Below are 26538 nucleotides of genomic sequence, written 5' to 3'. Positions count from 1 at the left end.
AGTAAAAAAAATTACAGCTCAACCCTGCTTTTTACAATTGCAATAATATGATTCTGTTCTCATTGCTCAAAGTCTAGAAACCCAGTATGTATCATTCTATCAGGAAAACCTCAGCACTTCAGATTCTATTCAGAGGTCTAAAGATAATCTTGCAGAAGTTAATAGAAAGTCTTTTGGATAAACCTCTATTTTAAGATTCATTTTCTTATGCACTTAAGGATGCTTTTATGAGTAAAATTCCTTATCTAGAACGGGAGTTTTTGTGGTTTTTTTTTTTTTTGTCTTTTTTAATCCCTTTAAGCTGCAACATTTGCCAAACTTTTGTTGGTGAATTACAGAGCTGTATTTCTGTCAACTTTCACCTGTTTTTGGAAAATAGAATTGTTGACCTGGTAAAGGAATATTAGTTTCCACCAAGTACACACTTGCTAGAAGAACTTGGGAAGACTTCTTGATTTTAATGATGCTGTCATTGTTAAGAAACAAATAAGGTCACATCACTCAAAACAGGAAAACTTACCATGTATTTAGGGCGCTAAAAACCTTCAGTGTTCAATTAATACTGGTTAGATTGACAGGTGATTCAATATGGGTGTGTTTTCAAGAAATGTTTAAATGAGGCATAACTGCAAGATACCTTCCATCAGTGAGAAGTGCAAATAATAAAAATGGAAACTTAAAGCAGTAATTGAAAATTTGCATATAGTGAAGAAAATGAAGCTTACAGAAGGAGGAATACTAAAATTAATATTGGAAGGGAAATGGTAGGAAGATGTTCACTACAAAGATCATTACAGAGAAAGACCATTTTGATAATATTTTGGAGAATAAGGATGGTTCCTTAGAGACTTCTAGAAAAGTATGAAAATAAATAGGTTTAGAAAAAAAATCAAGAAAATATCCAAGAGCATATCGGAACCTGTTCTGGTGTCACTGAGTCTTGTAGCCTGCATTGATGACAGCTGCAAATATGTGGGACAGTGACAAGAAAGCACCTCTCTTTTATTGCTTTGAGTGAAGTTATTTTAACCTTCTATAAAAAGCTTGTAAATTATGGAAATGTAAACATCTCAATAAGATTCAAGTGAAAAGCAGATGGTAAATATGAATTCAAACTCAAAACTACATATCAATGTTTCTTATTTATTCCTATACTCTCTATATTGTTTCTATGCATTTACTTTTTACAATATACTGTGCATACAGTACATTTATATGCAAACTATCATTTTAGTACAAATTTTACTGATATTTTCCTTCCGAACTGAGGAAAATCTCTTTTAATAGACATATTTTGAGGTATATTAGGGCTACTAATGTCTTTTTCTTGCTGTTTTGGTTTGCTCCAGTATTCAACTTCATTAGTATAATTGTCTTTGTACTTATGCATATAGGCATTTGTTGCAGAATGATGATCTGAGAGAAGCTCAGTTTCTCTGAATGTTTCATATTTTGTTGCTGGACATTGAGTGACACTTCCAGAGTGAAAATATCCCACCTTAGAACTGATTTACCATGTCAAGGTACTTATCTTTTGCTACAGTAGTAAAGATTTCAATATATAGCTGCCTGTCTGAGAGCTCATGGGAATGACTGAATTGCAGTGCTGAGCTAGATGTGAGTACAGTTGGTGTGTGTGTACACGTGTAGGTCTATCTCTCTTGGTGGAATTGGCTTTTTTACCCCTGGGAGAGATACTGTAAAGGTCTGGCTCACCATGCAGTGCTCAGTTTCTAGTACATACTGAATTGTACATACTGTTCAGTATATTTACAATGGATGATTAGCAAAAATCAGTAGCAGAACTACTTTGCACTTGTGTGATGGAAAATATATAACCTTCACCTCCTAGAACTTTGAACTCTGCTTGTTTTTTCTGCGTACACGGGAATGCAGCTAACTGTGCAATACAGAAAGTTCAAGCAAAAGCAACAGAAAATTCAGTAGTAATTGATGTATTTTCAATTAGATAGTTGGTGATTAGTATTATTTATTTAGAAGTAGTAAATTTGCCTTTTAATTATGTACGCTGAGAAAAAAATACTTAATATTGCAAGTAGGTAAAGGAAATGAACACTGAATTAAGAGTTGCCAGCTTTTAATTATGCAAATGAGCACCACTGCAGAAGAATTATTTAGTAATCTTTTTGTGCTTAGAATTGCAAATTTATCTCCACAATCATGTTTAAAACAAATTAAACTGGATTTGTATAACTTCTTTTCTGTAGATATTTGCAGTTAATGAGATTGAACAGAAGTATCAGTAGTCTTAAGAGAGTCCATGTAATGTGCAGTGGATCAGGGTTGTAGAACTGAAATATTACTGCCAATATTCTTCTTGCGGGGGATCCTATTATATAGCAATATAATACCTGAGAAAGACCAATTATCTATTTCGCCTGATTTTTTAATATTATGTTTTTATTAAATGTTTTGTTAATTTTTTATGGCTGAATATTTTTTTATTCTCATTCTGCTGAAGAGTCCAGTTGAATATCTAAGCTCTAGTATCTTCCCAGGTGGTCTACTTTTCATTGTCTCTCTCTAGCTGTTGGAGCAGCTTTTTATTTTTTGTCTCATATTAATTTTACAGCCTAGTGCCACTCTTGCTGGCAAAGTGCTTAGTGACACTGACTCAATGAGTAAATAGTAGTGAAAAAGCAGGCTAATTTATAGTCTCTTTCCATCACCCTAAAAATGTATCTGAGCTTCAGTAATGCTAGTAGGCATTAAGAAGTGTATTTTTAAAATCCAGTGGGAAAAAACTAAAGAATTAAAAACCCTGAAAAAAAAAATTATGACAGAAGGATAACTGATGAATAAAATGCATTTAGAAGATTGTACAGTAGCAGCGAATATCCTTTCCCAGCCAGGGAAAGAGCTGGGAGTTAGGTAAAAGAACATTGTCCATTACTTCCCACCTTGACTGAGCTTTCATTTTCTGAGTGAGAGAGAACTCTTAACTTTCTAAGTCTAGAAGTCAAATTATGCTCTACCAAACGATACCCAGAGGCACACATGTGTTCGGCAATACTGAAGACCTGGTAGGTATTGATAAATAGTGGCCAATATGAAATTCAGTAGTAAAATTCATGCTTGCATGTAGATCTGGGCGAGGAAATTGAGTCTTGTGGCTGGAAAAAGGAATTGGCTGTCCTGCTAGTTCTTGCACCTATAAAGAAATAAACATTCTTCACCGTCCCAAATGCTGATCATTTTTCAATTTCAGCTTTGATTGTCATTATCACTTATTCTCATCAATTCCAAGACACGAAATTCCAACAAGGTTGGAAAAAACTAGCTGTAAAATTATTTCTTCTACCTTCAGATTTGAAAAACAGCATGGGCATATTCACACCAAACATTGAGATTTTTCTGTGCTTTTGATGCAGGATTAATCATCAGCAACATGTCTATTCTCTTGCTCCTATTTAGAGGAAGGACAATATAATATCGATATATTCTGCCCCTTATGTTGTTGATGTATAGGATAAAGAAATGTGTGTGGAAAAGGTTCTAAATATGGTAGTTCTTTACTGAATTGAGAAAAAATGCTCAGTCACAAGAAATTTAGAACTACAGATGGGTGTAATTCTTTCTCTTTCCTTCATTCACTTCTAGTTGGAGATTTTCTAATTTGGAGAATGAGTTGACTTTAGACAGCCTTTGCAATGTAGAAAGATTAAGATAGAAAATGTTTCTTCTAGCAATAGTGTTTTCTACAAGGTAAAAGTAAAGATAGGAAACTAGAATAGTTAGTGGGAAAAATAAAAAGTTTCCAGGCTTAAGGAGTACCGTATAAGAAATATAATATGTAAATATTTTACAATAGAAGGGTATCATTGCAGGATATTTGGTGTGCTGCCTATAAAAGCTCTGGGTAGTTGAAGATGGCTCAAACAGTTTCCGTTTGCGTCTTTTAGTTTAGGGTTCACAAATTTCTCCTTTCAGCAGAAGTGCATGCTTTTTATGAAAAGGAAGAGAAATAATGTCATTTTTAAAATCTCCTTAGATCAAAGACTGAAATCCAAATAAAAGTATCTGTGAATGACATTAAAAAAAAATAATCAGAGAAACCACTGTAAAAAACCCCCACATTTCCCAAAGGACTTTCAATTACGCATAATTTTATCATCAGACCTCTACTGTTTCTGTAAATATGCGTATGCAGCTTGGCTTTAAAGAATTTTTTCCATAGTTGCAAAATAAAATTCACAACTGCATCTAAAAGGGGTGTTTTTTACTTAAGGTTAACTGTTCTTTTGAAAGGTTTATGGTGGGAAATGTAAAAGTTAATAAATTTTAACTGTTGTACTTGGTTGGTGAGAAGATTGAAAAAAATCCCATTTCTCTGCTGCATATGTTTTATGTCAAATTTTTATTAATGTACTTTACAATATGGTAAAATCTTATGTTAGTTACCAGTTCCATATATAAACAAGCAAACATATTTTCTAATTTGAAAAGTCTAAGTAGCTTGTGTATGTTTTGCTGTATTAGGGTGGGGTTTTTTAGGGGGTGTGGTCTCTGTTAGCTTTGCAGGGGTTTTTTTTATTTGTATGTTTGCTTGGTTGGAGTTTTTCATTGATGTTTCTTTTGCTGTTCAAGGATAAAAGTAAAACTAAGGAGTACAACTATAAGATCAAAACTGAATATGTGGTTCATTAATGTGTCCCAGAGTGCTGATTAATTTCTCTTGAATTTCTCCCAAATTCACTGTCAAAGTAGAACTTTATTTCATGGCTGTGGCTAAATTACTTCCCACTGCTTTATAACCAACATATTCCTGAAATTTGCCAGCACTCTTCTCCCAGTTGCATGTTCAACTCTTCTTCAAGTATTTGAGGAGCCTTAAAATGTTTTCATAACTTTGGAATTGTTAAACTGTTGTTCTACTTTCTTTCTTTTTCTTTTTTAAGTATCTCTGCAACAGTCACCATCTAATTGGTATAAAGTTAGAATGTTCTAGAAAATGTTGCTGTTTAAAAGACTAAACTAAAAGTCACCAAATTATTTAAGTAAAAATATTTTCATACTGCATATGTTAACTATTTGTTACTTGCTATAACCACTCATGTTTTTAAAACTACTGTCTCAAGTTGGTATTGACATAATTGAATCCTTTGTGCTTCATTAGTCAGCCAAGATTTATTAAGGACTAAGAAACTCCATAAAGTGGTTTTGCTGTTTTGAAAAGTTCAGAAATTTATGTATTATTTTGTATATTTTCTTTTGATTTGGCTAAACAAATTATAAAATACAGAGAAGCTAAAAGCACAGAGATTTCTTGAATTTGTCATAAATTGTTGAATTGTTGGTTTCTTTTTCCTGTATTATTTATCATTATAATTTTTATTATTTCAGCAGGCTTCACATAACAAAATGTTGCATAAGATTGTGGGGTTTTTTCCCACTTCATTTTGAATTTTGAAGGACGAGTAACTCCAGATATAATGTGCATTGAGGTAAAACTTGACACTGAAGAACCTACTTCAAACATAATTCTTAAAATTTGAGGATTTTGTGATTTGAAGGATTGAATATACTCTAAGAAAAAAATAATCTTTATTCTGAGCTTCTTCTTTGCCTACAAAGCAAACAAGCCTGAAATATAATAAATAGAATGTAAAAGAGAATCTATTTGATACCTCTTTACATTCCATCCAAGAAGGAGGGGAAAGTAAAGATTAAAAAAAACCCAGTTCATACAGGTTATAATGTCTGCTGATGCAAGAGAAAAGCCCAAGATCAGCCTGTGCATCAATTAAATAATAAAGAAATGTAATTATTGCTACATGTGCCATTTCATTTCAGGCCAACATTGTGAAAAGTTGTGTTGAAACTGGAAGATATTTTGCCCTTCAGCTACAAGCATCATCATAGATATATCTTATTTCAGAAGTGGGCTTTTATTAGGGTAGGATTCTACATATATCTTGAGGTCTGCACTGTATTTTCTGGAGTATGAGAGAATGTAAGAAGAATGGTCTGGAGGTCTTACTGGCAATACTAAATGAATAATACAAGGACATTTCTGGAAAGGAGAGTCCGAAGAGTTACTTCTGAAATCTGGGATGTTCCAAATTTTGTTGATTCCGGGGAGATTTTACTAAATTCTTGAAAAGATACATCCTCTTAAGATCTTTCATTTGTCATATTTTATGGTGTTATTTTAATAAATGTTGAATTCAGAAATACATTGTACATATTGTATTGGATAAAATATTACTGTTATTGGGAATCTCAACTAATATACTTTTATAGCATTTAGTTTGTGCACTTTGACATTGCTAAATTGTTCAGATAAATATTACAATATGTCGAATGGGATGAAACTGCTTACACAGAGTAGGCTTCTCAAGGCTCCTTAAATGGTAACCTGTTACAAAATTATGTGGAGGGTCAAAGGGCATTTTCAGGACTCGAAAAAAGGTGAGGAGCAGTTCTAGAGGAAGAGTCTGGGAATGAAATGGGCAGATGCAGGCAGACTGGCAGTGGTTGTCTAAAAATGTTCATTATACTGGATGGAGTGGCAGGCAGGAAAGTGAAGGACCACAAAGTTCACATCCAATAAACATTGATGTAACTTCAGAAACTGCAGGAGCTCCTAAAGTGATGAGAATCATCATCAAAGGCCAAAGGAAAGAGGTTTATTTCTTAAGTAAATGGAACTAAATTGCATTCAGATTAATTTACATGGTTATTTATAGGGCTTAACAAATGCAATAGGAAATAATGCATATGAAACAACAAGAGTCTGAGGATAACATTTTAGACATGAAACCATATACAAGTTCTCTTTCTTCAACCAGTTGATAGGCAGTGACAAAATTAAACTTTGATATGACAAGGAACAGTCAGGAGAGTGAAAGTCCCAATCAGGCTGGTGACAAGGAGAAAAGAAAGAGACAAAACTGCTTCAGTTGAATTGACAAAATCAAAGAGGGAAAGAGGAATACTGTCTTTTTCTGAGGATAATGACTGAACTGATAGAAATTTAGTGGGAGGAAGAATGGAGAGAATTGCAATGGCAAAGTAGAGAGGATATAGGAAAGTTAGCATAGGGGAACTGGTGGTGATGGTATATATTTTAGAAAGAGAAATTATAAAAGCTCATGATAAATCCCTTTGGTTTTTCTGATGGTATCAGGAGTAAAACATTTTTCATACCCTGCAGGAGCAACACAGAATCAAGAAGGCAAAGCTTCTGAAAGATAAGACTGCTCAAGAAAGATGCAGCAATATTTTTGCATCCATCTTCTTTCAATCTGCCTTTAATCACATCATGCTAGAAAATCTGTTGACAGAAGACAAAGTTGACAAAATCAACTGTAGCAAACTACTTACTCTTAAGAATTCTTAAGCAACATAGCAATGGATAGAGAAGGTAATGAGCATCATATATAACCTCTGCCTTGAAGTTGTCTTCGCACTGGGGATGAGAAAGTGACAGTTGTTATGCAGAAATTTTATATGGGTGTAGAGTTCTAAACCTCAGGAAGAACTGAGGTAGGAAACAGCAAAGTTCTGAGAATGTGTCTGCAGAAATTTATGACTATTAGAGTAATCGATTTTAAATAAATTTCTTTAGAATGTTAAATGCATTAGAAGAAATTACAATAAAGCATAGGATTAGTGGAATAATGAAAAAAATAGATCAGGAAAAACTATACTATTTGTAAAAGGAGCTCTATGGATATAGTCCACCAGAATTTTTGAAGAATTCTCTGAATGCATGGATAAGGGAGAATTTCTTGGTAGCTCTTAGTTGACTTGGATCTCCACAATTCATGCAACAATAAGTATTGTCAGATGGAGAAATGGAAAAATAAATTATTACTTATCGAATGAGAAGGAACTCATACTGTGATGTATATTAAGGCTATTTAGAAAACACAAAGCAAAGGTAGAATTTAACTAGTTCTTGTGATTTGAGCACTGATTCTCTACACATGCATTGAAATGAAAGTACAGAAAACAAATGCAATTTAAAACTGCAAATCTTTGCAGGAGTCTGGTTTTTTAGAGGCTATTGTGTTCTTTAAAGAGTATGGAACTGTTATAGAAGTGGTGTGCTGGGATAAGATAAAAGTTAAGTGTCAAGATGAGGTTATGTTAAATTATGTGAGCAATTTTTAGTTGAAGATAGAGTGGCTTAACTTTGGATATTAACTGGAAAAATCTTCCCATAAAATATTTCAGTATTAATGTGATATCTAAGTCTGTATCTATCTATTTTTTGCCTTTTTCCTTTGCAAATTTTTATCCTCATCATCAATTTTGAACATTAATATTTACCTCTAGAAATCTGTGTAAAATTAAATAATAGGATGACTATAACATAAAATTAAAGAATGTTAGTTATTCTTATATTGGTTGTTAGTGAGAGTTGTTTTTTAACTTCTTTCATCTGGTAATAACTAATCCACTATATTCAATAGTCTTATTCCATATGCACAGGTTTTTATCTCTTTCTCCTCAGAATAGCAAGTCATCTCACTTATCACAGTAGTTCTTTCCTTAAATGACTTAGATATTTCAGAAAATTAGATCGCAGTTACGATATTTGACTTGATCTTTTTACTAATGGAGATTATTTCTTTGGGCATAATAAATCAAGTCACAGTTATTTTCCCCTGAAGATATCTGACACTGTAATATTTGCAATTTTGTATTAGTTAAATATCCATTACCAAAAATTGGACAATTTCCCCCCTTTTTTTTATGTAAAACTGAGTAATATTAATAACAAGAAGAAAGTTACTTTAAAGGAAGCAGTAGAGGTATTCTTCAGAATAGCTAAGTGTTTCAGAGCTGACTCTTTTTTTACTGCTCTGATGAATGTGGATTTTTGAATTTATAATTCCATTTCTGGAGTCAGTCTAAATAACCTAGTGTGGTTATATCCCATGATTGCTTTAGAAAAGCTGTTGTTTTAAATTCATGCAGTAAATCCTAGGCAAACAGGAGGTTGGAGAGAAACATTAATGAAGGTTTTCTGAAGTGTCAATACTACATTTTCAATGTCATTTCTAAATCATTCCCAGCATTTTATTGGCTTATTATGGCTGTTATTATTCATTGAGCTGATAATTTCAGAGAAACATTACTCTTAGATTACTTTCCTTTATTTTGCTGCGAAATCTGAGTTCATGGTTATGTAGGCATGGCTTAGATTATTTCTACAGTTATGTTGTCTTGCAATCATCAGCTCTGAAGACCATCACGCTCATTTGATTTGGCTGAGTCCATCCTGCAGAAGTTGTGCTGACTGTTTCCAACAGGCCATGCTGGTCAGAGTACACGTGACATCACATTGTAATACAAAGTATTAAGGGATTGCCAGAGATGGAAGTTAGGATCACTGGTCTGTAGTTCCTTGAATTGCTTTGGATAGAAATTAGTCCTCTTTGCAGATGGATGCTGCACTGAAGACCTGAGGCTGTCCTGCTGCCTCAGTTTTTTGCAGAGACATTGCAGAGCTTTTCTAGCAGTTCTGCAGCTCTCGTTGGTAGTTTGGGTGAATGCTACACAGGCCAAGTGATTTAATAGCACCTAACTCACCTATTGATCTAATAATCTGCATAGAGACTGTTAAACTGTTAAACACCTACTTTTGGAGGGGAGGTTATGGAGAACAGACTATTTCCCCTATTTATTTTTTTTATTTGATTGCTAAGAGTCTGACCAGTTACTGATTGGTGGTGGATTTTTTTGTTTTTGTTCTATTCAAAATGTCAATTGCATCCTTAGATGTTTCCACAAAGAAAATTAATTGAGAAAAATCAGATAAAACTGAGGGCATAACCTTATAAAAATGGAAAAATTAACGGAAAAGTGATAACAATAGATATATACAAGACCCAGTCTTAAATATATAAAATATATGAGCTGGAAAATAGTATAAATTGAATTGTGAAGAATTTTATGAGAGTGTATCCTTTGAATCTCTGATAGTCTTTTTTTTTTCCTACCAATGTTTTCCTCTATGCCAAGATTACATATGCTTTATTATCTTCCAGACCATAAATTAAGCATCATTAATTTGAAAAAAAATCCATATGAGATGTGTTAGGATAAAATATGTGTGATTCTGCACAAATATGAATATGCTGAATTTTCTATCCACTGTTTTATGATAAGCCAAGAATTCTCTTGTAGCCAGTTGTGCTCCAGTCTTGTTAATATTTTTGGCATTGTTAAACTCCCATTTGTCAGATGGACAACTTAGGGTTGATGAAATAAGTTAGTTTGAATGGTGCTCCAGTACTCATTAACTTCATATTGAACTACTTCTCAGGGAATGTTTTGTCATATTTGACACTTTGAAGTTGTAAATAGAGCTGTTTCATGTACTTTCCTCTTGGCTAAATGTGTCAGTCTACATATAGCTTCCTGCCTTTTTTCATAAGTAAAAGGTTTGTATGTTAGCATGTTTAATTCATTTTTCATTTGTGTGTTGTATTTCTAATTCATCTAGTGAATTTCAATGAGTATTGGTTATTTGCAAAGTAGAAGGAAATTACTGATTTGTTGATAGAAAGTGACAAGCCACTTCAGTGATCTTAAGTGAAAACTGAATTGCAGATGTTAAATTTTATACTTTGTTTCCTTCAAGTAGTTGTTTAATCATGGGAAAAAATGAAAATAACATTATTTTTAATTGTGGTGATTAATTCATTGTAATTCTTCATGGCATTAAAGTTTCAAAGGTTTTTAAGTTTAGTAGTTTGTAATTAGACAGTGGAAATGCTGAAATTGATAATGGAAAAATTAATAGTTGTTTAATAAGGAGGATTAGTATTTATCAGCTTTCAGAAGCTCTTTGAATATATGCATTTTTTTCAGATATTTTGAAGCTTGTCATGTAAGCCTAATGTTTAAACGGATACCCTGCACAAGATCTGTGGTTCTGCCTGCAGCAAGTGTGTGATTTTGTAAGGAGGAGTAATATGTTCCTCTTCAAGCATTTAATATGTTGATATATGTGATAACTAGCTATACACTCCCATTGACGAGTACGTTTTTGTGGGACTGTGATGGTTATTTTTTAAACTGTGATCATATTAAGGAGAAAGTAAGTACAGAACATTGTGGGGCAAAATGCTTCTAAATACCATTTCATATTTTTCTTTGGAGCTACAAGTTGTACACTGGACAAGGTGGAAGACAAAAAATATCTTCATTTTCCTTTATGCAGCACCTGGTGTATAGCATAATAAACTTTTGTACATCTGTCTGAAATATTAACAAAATGAAAATGGAGCATAAATTAAGAGTTTGTCATAACTAACGACAGGTTAATTAGGCTGTCAGATACAAAGCAACACAATAATTCAAGTACAGAAATAGTAATATGGCTAGTAAGAAATGCACTGGTTTTCAAGTCTCTCTTTGAAGTTTTCTTGCAGAGACTTAGATGGGAAGAAGAAACATTTGTAATGCATTGAGCACTGTATAACAGGAAAATGAATAGTGCTCTTCATGAAAGTACTGCTTGAAATGCTGAAGTTCTTTAATCAGACATGAACAATCTCATTCTGGATAATGTTTCAGTTGAAAATAAGCACCTATTTCTTAATCAGTTTTATTAAGTTTCCACGATGACAACAACGACAAAAAAAACCCCATCAAAAACAAAAAGCCAAAAAAACCCATGGCATCAGCAATCTGTATGGTTAAAAGCAGCTCTCCATTCTTTTGTGGTTCAGGTACTAGGTGCCTATTTGCACATTTATTTAAGAAAATTTATTCATGATGCAGTTTAATTTAAAAGTAAGCAAACTTCCTGCTTTAGAATCTTACAGAGTTGAACTGCAGATGCTAAATTGCAGACTTTGCCTCTTTAAAGAAGTAGTTTAATGAAACAAAGCTGTTCCCAATATTTGAAAATGACTTTCAAAAGATGTGGCAGTCTATTTCATTGAGCTTCATAGGGATGATTGTACTGCTGTTGAAGTGTTTTCTCAAAAAAACCAAAAAAAGTTGTTAACACATTTCTTCTTTGAAATAAGGAGCAGAGGCTATTAGTGCAACAGCACATATAGAATTAGTGTCAAATTCCCCTTTTTTCTCCTCTCCCCTCCTCCCCCTTTCAGTTATTTCAGACAGTACTCTTGTTTCCTTTTCAGAAAGGCATTATCAAAGTCTCTGTAGACTAGAATACTGCATCAACAAAAGTTTAATGAATTGCTTTTAAAATCTTGTCTACTAGTATTCAAGTTTTATCAATTTTTTCTACAATGGATTGGTGGTGTATCTTATTATATTGAAGGGTAGATAATTTAGAGTCAAAATTATCAGAATGCTATTGTGCTTTTTTAAAAATTACTTTCTTTATGTTCAGGATAAATCTGACATAATGTGCATTTTGGAAACAGATCAAGTAATCATGGGATCAATTTTGTGTTAGTAGAGATTTTATCAGATTTTAGCTCTGTATTGGGAGGTAAATGTGTTCTCTGGTGAGTACATTCCTATATGACAAAATAAAAACTAATTTTATTTAATTAATTCATTTCTGAAACACCTTTCTGTTGTTGGTTTGTTTTAAGTAAATGAGATTTCTTAGAGCTTGTGCATGCACTTTAGAGAGGTCTGGTCATTACGTTTCGAAGTTTTCATGCAAAATAGCAATGCTGATGTCTCTAATATAAGGCTGCAGATGGAGATTAGATTTTCATTTCCAGACCACTTTGGACTATACTCATGGCTGGCAGACCTTATTAGGGTTAGATATATCCTAAATCAAATGTGACAACTAATTAATTAATTTTGGGCACACTGTTCTCTCCTATTCTTCTCCTTGCCTCTTAGTTTTCACTGTGTCCTTGTTTTTCTGAAAATAAGTGGAAATTCTTGTCCAAATTATAAGTGATCAGAACAACTATATGAGGAGCAATTGGAGTGGGTGTGATATGTTTAGAACCTTAAGAATCTTTCTGTTCTCCTGCTAGAAATATGTATTGAGGCTGATCCTGGGCTTGTCCAGCTAAATTATTTCCAATTATTCCTGGATCAGCAGGAAAGCTTTACCTGGCAGTTGTTGCACCAATTTTGGACAGTGAGGAAAATTGCAGCTTTAATTAGTGTAGGCTGTGCTTTCAGGTGATGCACTTAGAAACTTTAAAAAAAATTATTTTAAGGTCATATATATTAAAAGACAAAGCTAAATACTTCTTGCAACACTGTGGTGATATTTTAAGGAGTTCTAATAATTATTGTATAAAATATTGATAATTTGTCTACTTTTCAAATGGCAACAAGTCCTTAGCTTTAAGCTCAGAAAAAAATGCCTACAAGGAGAAGTTTTTGAAAAGTGTAAGATGGTGATTTGTCCACAGTTGCACTAGAGTAGCCATGCTTTTGAGATACTTATGTCAATTTGGAATTTGTATAAGAGAAATATCCATATATTTTAAGCTAATTAACTTCATAGGTTTTGATTTGAATGCACTTTTTATTTGAACCAACTGATCACATATGCATATATTTAAGAAGCTTTTATACTTATTAAAACTGTGATAACAGTTTTAACAGCTCCCTTGTGAATACATCTATTCATATTATTGTCTTCCTGAATCATTATCACACAAAAGCTATATTTTGTTGTAAAATACTGCTATTAGAGGCTTCTGAATGTATACCATATTTGTGCTTCCTAAATGTTTATACAGACAGGTATATAAAAGTATATTTTACTGAAATGTACTGACACACAGAAAACAAAGCAGGAACACCAACAGCACACAAACAGGTCAAAAAAACAATTGTCAGTGTGTTATAAGTATGCTATTGACTGAAGGGAATGATATCAGAGCACTCTTGAATATTGATTTCAAATTCAGGCACTTCTTCACAGTCTGCTGCTCTTGCATAGAAAGAGCTTGCTTCTTTTCTTAGTAATAGTGTTTCCTATTTATTGTAAATTAAGTTCCTTGGTATGCTGCTATTATGTATTTTTTTTACCTCTTTTTCTTTTTGTTCAGTGTTCTAACTTTTATAGTGTATGTAACTCGTTTGGTGCACAATAGCTGAAATACAGCTGAAATGTATTTTAAATTGTGAAGTGTAGAAAATATATTTTTGAGAGTTTCCTTATGTGTGATGCTATAGGCAGAATTAGGCACTTTCGCAGAAGCCAATTGTCGCTTCTCTCTTTTCTACTCAGAAATATCTTTTTCTCTTTGGATTGGCGGGGGCCGCATAAATGCCATACAAGAATTTTATCCACAGTGATGTCTGATCATATAATTTCATTCTCTTAATTGTTGTTCTTCCTGTTGCTGAAATTGCAACTTGAATAACTACTTGAAATATGTCATTTGTCTAGGATTTCACAGTGGCCTGGTGCTTTCAGTATTAGTTGAGTTTGTGTGCATGTTTTAGGATATATCCTCAATACCCACTGGCATCTTCACTTTTGTTTAATTGTAATAATGATATGGTGGGGGACATGATTCTTCTGTTTATTCCAAGTCATTATAAGTTTTCGATGCCTTTAATACCTTTCAGCTCTTTTCCATTGCAAGGTTCTATTACCAGTCTTGTAAAAGTAATGGGATAAATTATTCAAACAAATAGAAAGTGAATAATGTTGCAGCAGGAAATCTTTACCAATAAATATAAAGCAACTCTAAATATATTTTTGTAGATAATAATTTTTGTGTCAGCAAGTTTCTGTTTTGTTATGAAAAGAGTAGAAAAACAATTCGCACTCAAAAAAGGAAAATTCTCAGTTAAAAATTTTTTTTACACAGAACTGAGTTTCCAAGGAGTCTAATAACCAGTATGCTGATGCACCTGACCTAGAAATTTAAACTGCAATATTAAATTCATTCTCTTTCTAGGACAGAGGCCCCAATTTTATCTGTATATGTGCCAGATTGCCTTCAAAACATTTTCTGTGGATCTCATGAGATGATGTCCTAGAAACTTGACTTTTGAGGCAAGAATGACTCACCTTCTATGGGCTGAATGCATGAAACACAAAGTAGAGATAGAAGTTACTTCCTAACCAAATTTGTCAATGCTTCAGAAATAGTATTTCAGTAGTAGTTTCTAAGTAGGTGAAGTAGAACTTTATTTCATTTTCTTTTAGCAATATGCTTCATAATCCAAGCTATTCATAATTAAAGGATGCAATAAATGTCTCCTTTAATCACAAATTTTTTTAAATTTTTCCTCTTTTAAATTTTTATCCATATTCATTCAGATAAGTTAGTCTTGCTCAAGAAAACTGCTATTCATCATTAAATGGATACAATCTTAAATTACAGTACTTCCCATTCTCCTAAACTAAGTATAATGCAGAGACTTCACCTCTGTCATGGTTTAACCCCAGCCAGCAACTAAGCCCCACACAGCCTCTTGCCCACTCTTCCACCCACTGGAAGAGGGTGAGAATGAGAAGAGTAAAAGTAAAAAAAAACCATGTTGGTTCAGAGAAAAACGGTTTGATAGGCAAAGCAAAAGCTGCAAAACCAAGCAAAGCAAGGAATTAATTCACTGCCTTCCCATGGACAGGCAGGTGTTCAGCCATCTCTACAAGAGCAGAGCCCCATGTAACGATGATTTGGGAAGACAATTATCATCACTCTGAACATGTCTGCTCTCCCTCCTTCTCCTCCCTGCTTTATATCCTAGCATGATGCCACATATTGGGTCACTTGGGGTCAGCTGACCTGGCTATCCCCTCTCCCAGTGCCTTTTGCACCCCCAGTCTCCTTGCTGGTGGGGTGGTATGAAAAGTGCTGCTGAGCAATGAAAAAAGCATCCCTTCTAATATCAACACTGCTTTTTGCACCAATCTGAAATATACCCCCATACAACCTACTATTGAGAAATTTAACTCTACCCCAGCAAAAACCAGCAGAGAATAAAGAGCCAGCTGAAAGATTTTTGTATTCATTAGGTGAAATATCTTTCTGTACAGGGGGCTCGGGGGAATACAGCAGTTTCAATTTTTTTGGTCTGCCTGAAATTTAAAAGCCTGTATGATAAAATGAGATGTTTTGTACATAAGCAAGAAGATCAATCTAAACTCTCGAAGGGAAACTTATTATGAATGATAGTGGTTACTCTGATTTTTTTTTTCTGCTAGATTGATTTATCCAATATAAATGATTGATTTCAATCTAGATATATCAAAATGGGACTAGCATAGCATAGTATGCATAGATTTTACTTAATTTAGAAGATCACTAAAATTTTGGGTTGAAATATTTAATGACTACAAAAGCCATACATATTGTTCTAAAACAAAGAAGTAATTCTATCCTTAAAGTAAGAAAACTAAAAAACAAAATTATATCTTTAGAACCTGTAGACATATTAATTGCATATTAGGACTTCTAAGTCCAAACATGCTATGATTACCCAATCTTTTCTAGGTTTTGTGAATAAATAGACAAAATCTCTCACCCAATCATAGAATCCTGAAGATGTGGTGGCCATTTCCATCCTAGTTATACCCGTAATTTTTCACTTTCACAGTACAGTATTGCCTTTCTTGCAATGAATGGCATTGTAGACTTAGGGAAGAACCATATTTTTGATCTGACATTTCTCCTTGTCTTATGTATGTTTGTAGTGATTATTGTGAAGGCTTTCTTGTATTTTCCCAAGATGGCCTAGTGAAAACAAAAGGAAGGTACTGATGCTGATGAATGTGTACTTTGTGTACAAATGTGGAAGTGGGCACAGTTTGCTCCTGAGCTTGTGTCAGATTACAGGCGTTGAGGCTTCAGAGGGGAAGAAATCTGCACTGTTTTGACCAAGCTCCAAGCAAGCTGTACATACATTGGGAAGATTTGATGAGGATCGTGCTTCATCAGACAGCCCAACAAGTAGCTGTGCAATGCCTTGTTACTCCAGTAGCAGTTTCTAGTGAGGAGTATTACAGTGAAGTCCCTCTAGGGAATTTAAAAAGAGAGTAGGGCAGTTGCTAGAATCACTAGCTGGAATATGTGAGCATTGAGCAGTTGAGTTTTAATACTCATTTTAAAAAGCCAGAGATAAGTATTTTTTTGTCTGTCCGGTAGTTTTTCTTCTTTTTTTATTATTCTCTGTGAAGTACTAGAAATGCAGTGTTTGAAGTTCTGTCTTCCCTGAGGTGTAGAAATAGTGCTACTATCCTCCTTTGTACTATGATGATTCTGACTATGAATTCTGAAAATGGTCCCTGTTCCTGTCTGAGCTAGACACTCTTGACTTTACTTAGTTCTTTTTTTCCTGTCCATCACCAGCCTCATGTTTCCTTGTTCCTTTGAAGATTCCTAAAATATTTTTTGCCACTTAATAACAGACTTTTTATTCTCAGTTTACATATTTTTAAATAATAAATTGCTGTATGATTATTTTAGTATTCATAATACTAGGAATTTTAAAATTCTGTGAATAACATTTCCTAATCTTCAGTGGTGGTTTTGTAAATAAATGATGCTGTATAGCAGTTCTCTGAAGTTTTTAATGAAAATATTGAACAAAAAGAGGCTCATAATTACTGCATTCAATCAGATAATACATTAATCAGTTCAAAAAAATATCATTATGTGATGTGATAGCTAATCCACTGAGAATTTGTTTTGCAAAATGTGTAGGTGCACTAGTACAAATGTTTTATGAAGCCAAGTTTTTATTTTCTATTTTACATTTCATTATAAAGTAATTATTCTTTGAGACAGAATTGAAAGAGATATATGAAATTTTTACATTTAACCTCTTTTTTCTCTGTTAATAAATACTTTGTGACAGGATCCTGATTTGTTGACCAACTTCTGCTAAACAATATCCCCTAAATTAATTAAGTATTTAGTTGTTGCTACTTATTTTCATAGGCCTGCTCCACTGTTGGTCATCAAAAGCTCAGTCTATATGATAGCTAATTCCCAATATGTTTATTTCCTGTGCTTGATTTGTATTTCATCTATTTCAGATGACTAAGGAAGATGATTCAAAAAATAATTTTATGCATTCATTATTTTCAATGCACTAATTATGTTGCAAGGAATTGAAAGCTTTGAAACCCTAAGAATGCCAAGTTCCCTGTTGCTTTAGCAGATCAGGGTGAGATTAATAAGGAATGGTAGGAATGGGTAGGCTCAGGCAATTATGAGGTCATTTTCTCTAAAGGAATGTCTTTATAGCTTTATAGCTATACCTCATTAATAAGCTGAACCTAGTGAGGAATTACCTTTCCACAGAGATGGATTTCAGCATGGAATGTCTCTAGAATCTTTAATCAAGGTCCTAAGTCCATTGATATTTGGAAGCTGAAATTCTGCAAAAGCTGCATCACCAGAAGTTTGCATAAATAAGAAAAAATGTACCAAGATGTAGGATATGTCCACCAAAAATTACTGTTGCTGAAAAAAAATGCATCAATGCATGAAGAATTTTCTTTAAGTGTTAGAAAGTATTTTCAGGTTTTAATGCTATCTATCAGTAGGTTGGTTGATCATAAATATGCAATCTAAGGATTTTTTTGTACAAAAGATTCCTTATAAGAAATATAAAGGATGAATTTCAGTAAGCTGATTTGTATTTTTGCAAACTCTTAACTATACAGGATCTAGTCTGAACATTTCTGATCAGAAGGTCTGATTCATTGATCCAAAAGTGAGTAGGTAGCTGGTCAAATGGGAGATTCTCGTTCCACAATACTTCCTGCAACTTGTCTCTGTCCTAAAGTTTATCATTCCTGTTGAGATTCTGGCAAGCATGGATAGGAATGACTTAACTACTGGCGAACTTACAGTAGCCAAATTAGTGCTGAATAATAAAAAACATGGAATATTAACCTGACCAATTTTATCTAATGGAAACTCTGAATGCTTTTATTTGTTTATAAGAAAAGTGTGATAGGGTAGTAAAAACAAACCATTGAAGAAATAATATTTTCCCTTTTTTGTTGTTTTTTTTGTTGCTGAGGATTTTTGCTGACCCTGGAAGTTTCATTAATTTCCTGGATTGTTCTCAGTAAGAGTTGCTTCTTGCTTTTTGACAGTCACAGATAGTTTCTAGGATATGCAAAGGTGTTTTCTGCTGATGTGGTCACTGCCTTTCCAAAATACCCAGAGAATTAGCTTACTTTTGCAAATTTGAAGAGTGAATGTTTGGCTACTTTCCCAGTTCTTTGTTTACTGCAAAAATTGTTGTTTTTTGAGCCACAGCTATGCGCCTTTTACTAGGTTGGTTTTTTTTTTGGTTGTTTGTTTGGGTTTTTTTTGTATTTTTCTTATTTTCTTTGCACATATTTTTTACAACCGTACTGATTGAATCATGCCAATCTTTCTCACAGCTCATTTATTAGGATTTCCCCCTTACCCACAGATATCTAAATCATTTGTAGGGTTAAAATGGACTACTGGAGGACATCTGCTCATTTTCCTGTATTTTTATAGCTGTCTTCACACTAGCATCTTCAAAGATTGTTTTCCAGTCTTTTCTTCCAGATCATTTGTCTGTCTCTTTTCTGTACTTGATCTCTCTTGAATATCCTGTTCCCAAGAATTAGACTGAGTAATGACTTTTGAGTAAGAGTCTCCAAACAAATCAAGTGTTTGATATTTGTCAGTTTTCCATTTTGCTGTCCATGGCTTCTTGCAGGGACAGGCAGCTGCACACTGTCTATTGATAAAGCTGGCTCAGTAGAGTTCCAGTGAAGATCAGTTATTTTTGTCTTCCGTTCTTCCAACTGTGCTTACATGTATCTTAGAAGATAAAATGGCATTGGCACTGGCTCCTCCTTCCTTCAATCTCTTCTTAGTATGAAAAGAAGGCTTCATTTTTTTCAATTCCAATCAGTCGTCTCTTCATCAAGCTATATTGATTTTTTTTTTTTCCCAGCAGGAAGAGCTCATTTTCTGTAGGGTGAGTCTCATTTCATTTTCATTAATCATTTGAGGAAAGCCAGGAAAAGCCTCTGCCTGTATTAGATTATCAAAGGATTTATCCCAGTTCCTTCCAGTAAAGAACTGAATGCAGTAAAAATGAGATATAGATGACCACCTGAATCTTTCTAGTTCTCCCACAGTATCTGAAAGGATTGGATGTTTTTCACCTGGAAGTTATTTGAGTACACTCATATTGTTTAACACATGATGTGATAGCATCCTATTAATTACTCAAAGGAAAAAAAAAAGTAAAAAATATTCTCAGTACTGCCAACTTAATTACTGAATATGGAAGAAAGGTATGATTGAATAATTACATATTAAATGTCTTCATTACTTGTAAGTACTTGAAACCCCTCTTAAATAAGGAAACAGCTCTTGTGTGATTGTGCTTCCTCTTCAGTGCTTTGTATCTTGCTAAATCCAAACAAGTTGACTGTTGGTCAGTGACAGTGCTTTTGCATGCATTTTCAGGAAGAAGCAAATGCAAACAGAAGTAGAACGGAGAAAGTGAAAAGGTGGAAATTATTCTAAAGTGTGTGATTCCATTTTTGATTAAAAATATTGCCAGGGCGATTTAGGAGTTTAGATCTCCTTTTCATAATTAATAGTACACATTTAACATTGTCAACCATGTTTCAAATAGGTTTGGAAAATCTTTCTCATCTAGAGATATTAAGTGATTTGGGAGCTTGCAACCAAAATGCTAATGTTTCTTTCCAACAGATAAACTAACATCTCAAAAGAAAATCAAATTTTTTTTGCATTTTAAAACACATAACTAAATTGTTTCATTATTGAATATAGTTTTAAAAATGCAGTAAACAATAATTTCAAATTTCCTGTAATAAGAAATTGTTTCTCCACTGATGTACTTTTTGATCACTGTTGAACTGATGATCTCAAAGTTTTCTTTCTGTTGATAGTTTTACAAATTGCATTTCATGTTGAGTTTCTCTTGGTTTGGATTCTTTTTTGGTGAGATGTCATTGGTCATACAGGTGCTAGATAGATGGGTAGTCTTTTGTTATGATATAGAGATAGGCACAGAAACAAGCCATCACAGTGAAACCACATTTATAAATTATAAAACTGCTGATCAGGGTTGCATCCATTAGGAACCAGAAAGATGAATAAGCTAATTAAAGGGAGGAAATGCTGAAGATAAAAAGGGAAACAAATTAGAGTCCTATATTTTATACCAAATTAAAAACATGTAAACTTACATTCCTTGTCTCTGCACAAACTACTTAGATGTTCTCCATAGCTTTTTTTGTGTCATCTGAAATATATGGTAAATTTATAGATTAATGACTTAAATCTCTACTCTGAGAGTATTTTAAGAATTGAGTTTTTCATGAATGGTGTCTTGGTAAAACTGTAGTGACCAGAATGTTAATATTTAATCCCTGGTAAAACATCTCTCTTGTTATATTTTAAAAATGTTATTCTTTTAGACTGAAGCAGGAACCTTCAGTCTAAAAGTTCTGACGGTTTAGACCTTCAGATAGATGCTATAAAATTAAAATTGCTCTATGTGTGTCTGTCTGTCTTTCTATCTATATCTAGATCATATATCTATTTATATTTACACACATATATGTACTTTTAAACATAATTCTGACAGTAGGCTGTTTTCTTCTTAAGGTGAATTAGGTCTTTTCTGCCTTTACTCTTATCAGGCAGACAGCTGAAATAGAGCTTATGTTTTTAGAGCTTTGGATAGTAGTAAGATTTGATCCATGCTTGTGTTCCTGTACCACTAATAACAGCTTTAGTTTGCATATTGATAATTGTGATTACTCATCTATATGACTGTGATTACTATTGATTAAAAAATATCCTGAAGGTATGGAGAATCTATTAATATTGTATATGAGGACATTAAATTGACATTGAGTTAAAACTGGTGAAAAAAAGAATAGTGTATTTGTGTCTGTGTACATTACTGAAGAAGCTCAACAGATACAAGTAAAACCCAAAATGTAATCAGTCTCTTTTTCAGAAACACTCCTGTTCTTCATATTGTAGCACTTAGTGCAGCTTTTTCTGTACTCTGATATCTGGCCCATGTTGTTTTTCATATGAATTAACAGAGTTATGTGTTTTAGGCCAGAAGAGACAAGTATGTGGATTCCGATCTACAAGTACTGGTTTTCTAGCTATACGATGAAGTTGTGCTATACATATATGAAAATTAGAGGAAAAGGAACAGTATTTATAAGCTTATTTTCCATCTTTCTAGAAATTCAGGTTTTTGTTCTTATTTCCTATCTTTCCCCTTCTTTTGTTTGAGTCTACATAATTATGTTATCACATGAAATTTAGAGTCCAAACTACAGGCAGCAATGAACAATTTAAAGAAGGTATTTCCTCATAAAGTGTTTATTCCATCTGCTACTTCCAGTCCAGCTGAGTTTGGCGAATCTGCCACTCTTAAAACATCTTTCCTGACTTTTGAAGATTACACTTTTGTCACCACCTACTGAAACTGATTTAACAAAATATATCATTCACAGAGGAAAACTAGTGCCAGTTTTTGTGAAACTACTGAAGAATTGGTCCCGCCATGTTCCATTGATGTGGTTGCCATGTTTTCTCCTGATGAGATATCCTTAGCAAAGACATTATTCTTCTTCTCAGTGGCCTTAACAGAAGGAGCTGAGCAATGTAAAGTTCTGGTCCTAGCACTTGTCATTGTGCTGTGCCTTACTGTGATATGTAGAGCAACAGTGATGAAGGCCCACCAGGTTTAAGAGAAAAGTTGTGGTTTTTTTAAATTAAAATCCAATGGTTTGCTGTAGCTTTCCTGACTTTTTTGCTATTATATTAGTCTTTTATAATTTATCCAATAAGACAAAATGTATCTCTTTGTCTAGCAAAAGGAATATTTTAGATAAAGTCCAGAGACCTATCACAGGTGTTAGGGCAGTATGCTGCTGTGTCTTTCAGCAGTCTGTCTCCTTAGGCATCTGTTTTTCTCTAAGACAACTCAGCTATATGGAATCTTGTATTGCTGTTACTAGACTTCTGTGATCCCACCTGGTATAGAACACCTCAAAAAGTTATTCTCAAACACCACATGCAGCTAGATGATTATAAAGCAAGATAAAGTGAAATAATGAGCAAGTTTTTGAAACCAAAGCTTCTTTTAAAAATACACTAAAAATGTACTGAAATGTGGTTCAGTTTTGAAAATGTATCTGAGAAAGGCATATTTTTTTGAAAAACCTCAAGCCTGAGCTGGATTTGAATCCGGTTTCCTTGAAAATCCAGTATAGCACATTATTATTATTTAGAAATATTTCAAGTCACAGAACAGTGGTAAAAAGTATGATTCTATTCAGTACATGATTATTTATTCTTTTAACATGCTGTGAACTTCATTGTGCAGAGAACATTACAATTAAATATGTTGAACAGAACAGCCATAAATGCTCACACTAAGTAATAATGGTAATAGTATCAGGTGACTGATATTCATTTTTGTGATGTGATAATTTTATTGGAGAGCAATATCCAAGATGCAAGCATTTATTGTCCTTTTATAGAAAATTGTTTCAGTGAGTGTTTAGTAAGCACTGGCATCACAGGGAGAAAACTGTGTGCCTCAGCTGTTGTCCTGCCTGTGGCTAAAATGAAGTCTCTGAAGTAATCTAACTGTATTGAGTTAGGAAAAAAATTAAACTCTAATTGTCAACATAAAGCCCAGCAAATTGTCAGTAAAAACATATTGATTTAAGCCTCATTGACATTGATGCCAAAACTGTACTTCGTGGCCAAGAAAAAAAGCAGATTCTTCTGAATTATTAAACTTCAAATCACATAAATTATGTAATCAATGGACTTTATGTACAGCCGAATAGTGAAGTTATTTGCATATCTTTTTTCCTTTAGGTTTTCAAGGGTGCAAAGGGATTTCCAGATGTCTTCATTAGAAAACACAGTCTTGGAGTGTTGCGTACAATTCTACCTTCATTTCTAAAAGTTGCAAGAAGAAAAATCCACAGCAGAACAAAAAAGCATCCAACACTCAGATCAGAATCTTGAAATACCTCTGATTTGACATCTACATGACAAAAGTAGTCTATGATAAATAAGTTTTTTATTTTATTGTGAGGCACAGTTTGTTTAGTCTCCATCCTCCAGATCACCTCTTTGAACTCTTTCTGTGATTCCATGACACATCCTAGTACAGGTCTCAGAAGAGCCACACTCTCCAAATCCTTTTGAGCTGCCAAGGCAGTTTTAGTAATGATACCAATTATACTAAAGAGAAAAATAAGCAAAATCCAACAAATACAAAATTGCCCATCAGGGCAATAAAGATTTATGCTGTTTTGCCTGAAATGTACAATAGATTGATGAGGCTTTTATCTTATCTGGCAAATGATTTGTGACCCAATGACTGTTTGTAGTAGGGTCAGTTGCTGACACAGTTTTGGCTGCCTTTGGAAGGCTTGAATGGCTAATGCCAAAAGAAGACTTAGCAGGTGTCAGGTGTGTAGCCCATATAAAAATTTCAGAGGAAGTTACTATCTCCCTCCAATATTTAATTATCTAAGAGTGCAGCTCTACTACCTTGTCAATCCCAATCTTGATATGATCTCAACCAAATCAAGATAATGAAATATTTTTCTGTTTATTTTGGAGGTATTCTAGATTAGCAAACACTTGCAAAAGAGAAGGAACAATTAATTTCCTTCAACCCATACTGGAAGTGACAGGAAGATCTTCATGTATAGGTGCTTGGCATTTTAAATGCTTTCTAGAAAAATTCATCCATTTATGTATCAGACGTTTTCAAAAGATACAAACCATTTTCTTGCCATCTTATTTGTTTATATAATGAGCTTCTTGATTTCATCCCAAGTCTTGATTTTAAAGCCAAGGTTGAGATAGAACGTTTGTGCATTTATTACACAAGAAGTGCTATGGTTCTTATAGCACTTCCTGCTCTGTATGATGAATTTTTCACCATGAAGGGTAAACTTTCTTATAAAGAAAATAGTTGCATTATTTTCTGCTGTAAGCTTAATGCCACATACTGTGTGAGGGGAAGCAAAATGAATGGCTACTGTAGTGTCATTAAAAAAAAGACTTCTCCACAGGATTAACTGCTGGCCAAGAGGCTGTGTTACTTTCAGGGTGAGTAGATGAGTAGGGACGGCTAGCTGGTTCAGGTCAATCATCTATATAATGTTTTGAGCTATGGCTAGCCATGACCAGATTTCTTTTTTGATTTTTTTTTTTTTTTCCTAAATGATGGTATGATTTTCCTTGCTAGCTATTGCTCTTCTGTATCTGCAGCTCTACAGCTCATCCAATTCCTTATCAACCCAAATTAATATTGGCTCTAGATGCTGTCATACTGTGAATTTATATTTTAAAGTGCCTTTATGTTTTCATTATTTCTGTGAATTAAGGGAGTAACGCAGACAGAATCAATCAGTAATGAAAATGTCTAGGAGTAGTGTTATGTTCCAGGTGACAGTTTCAGCAGGAGGTATGGGCCCCTTCCATGGGTTCACAGGTCCAGACAGGCTCCTGCTTCAGCATGGGCTCTCCATGGGGTCACAAATTATGGCCCCTTAGGCTATTCCAGCATGGGATCCCCCATGGGCTGTGGTGTGGATTTCTCCTCGCCTATGGCCCTCCATGAGCTGCAGGGGCAGAGTTTGCTTCACCAAGCCTCACGGAGGAGAACAGTATACAGAGGGAACTGAGTGATGCCTGGCTGTGGTGATGGAATAAAATACCATTGTATTTAATGATTGTGTTGCAAAGGGTCTGTTCCATCGGACAATATTCACAGTTTTAGGACCAGTACTATTTCTGACATTGTCATGATCTGAAAGTCGGCTTTTCAAATATTTTTAATGAAAGTAATTTTTTGTAGGTAATATGTAAAGTTAAATCACAAGAAAATGGAATTTGTGTAAAATTAACCAGTTACTTAAAATCTCAAAATTTAATCATACATTGCATTTTTCTTACAATGACTGGCTAAATAATTGTGTAAAAACTAATTATAAGGAGAAAGTTGATTAAACTATTTGTGTGCTAAGGTGTTTTCACACAAATAGGATGAAAACTGCCAGCATATGATAAGATGATGCAAGGTCTTCAATCCTGGCCATATTTTGCTTTGGGAGAATTGAGAAATGTCATTGAGGGAAATTTTGTTTATAAAATTCACTACACAAATAAACCACTAAACATTGTATTTAATTGAAACTGAGGGTAAAGAGAAGAAATCATGCCTGAAAAAAAATAAAAATTACAAAATGCCTGTTTGCTAACCTACTTAAAATCTACTTTTTAAATCCTTTATTTATGTCTTGACTTATTTCAGTGATATATATATTGTCACAATATGGATGTGTGCTCTATGACTTATGACTCTAATTATTCACTGTGAGTTAATTTATTACATTAATATCTCATTCACTAGAAGAATGGTAAAGCCTAAAGAGTGTTGATTTGGATAAATATCTAGCAACACAGATAATTACATGAACATTTTTGAGCTTCACATTTTAAAAATCTTATGAACATAACATTTCTTTGATCCTTCAAATGAATGTAATCTGGTTTTTATTTCTCATTGGACCAACTGACTCATTTTTGTGCATTTTTACCT

General features: G+C 33.7%; 1 protein-coding gene across 14 annotated transcripts in view; it reads left to right on the top strand.

Annotated features, from left to right (window-relative positions):
- The window catches only part of SGCZ (sarcoglycan zeta), a 393854-nt gene that overhangs the window by 187683 nt on the left and 179633 nt on the right, over positions 1-26538 (top strand). The window contains exon 1 of one of the 14 annotated variants that reach the window (XM_072928213.1): positions 12272-23977. The exons of the other annotated variants lie outside the window; for them this stretch is intronic. The gene's annotated coding sequence lies outside the window, so the exon portion shown is untranslated. Of the gene's footprint in view, positions 1-12271; positions 23978-26538 lie in introns of those variants that run through there. 14 annotated transcript variants of the gene reach the window in all.

This window comes from Taeniopygia guttata, chromosome 4, assembly GCF_048771995.1.
Source record: "Taeniopygia guttata chromosome 4, bTaeGut7.mat, whole genome shotgun sequence".
Taxonomy (NCBI): Eukaryota; Metazoa; Chordata; class Aves; order Passeriformes; family Estrildidae; genus Taeniopygia; species Taeniopygia guttata.
The sequence above is the reverse complement of the archived record's forward strand: the minus strand, read 5'-3'. Positions and strand labels throughout refer to the sequence as shown.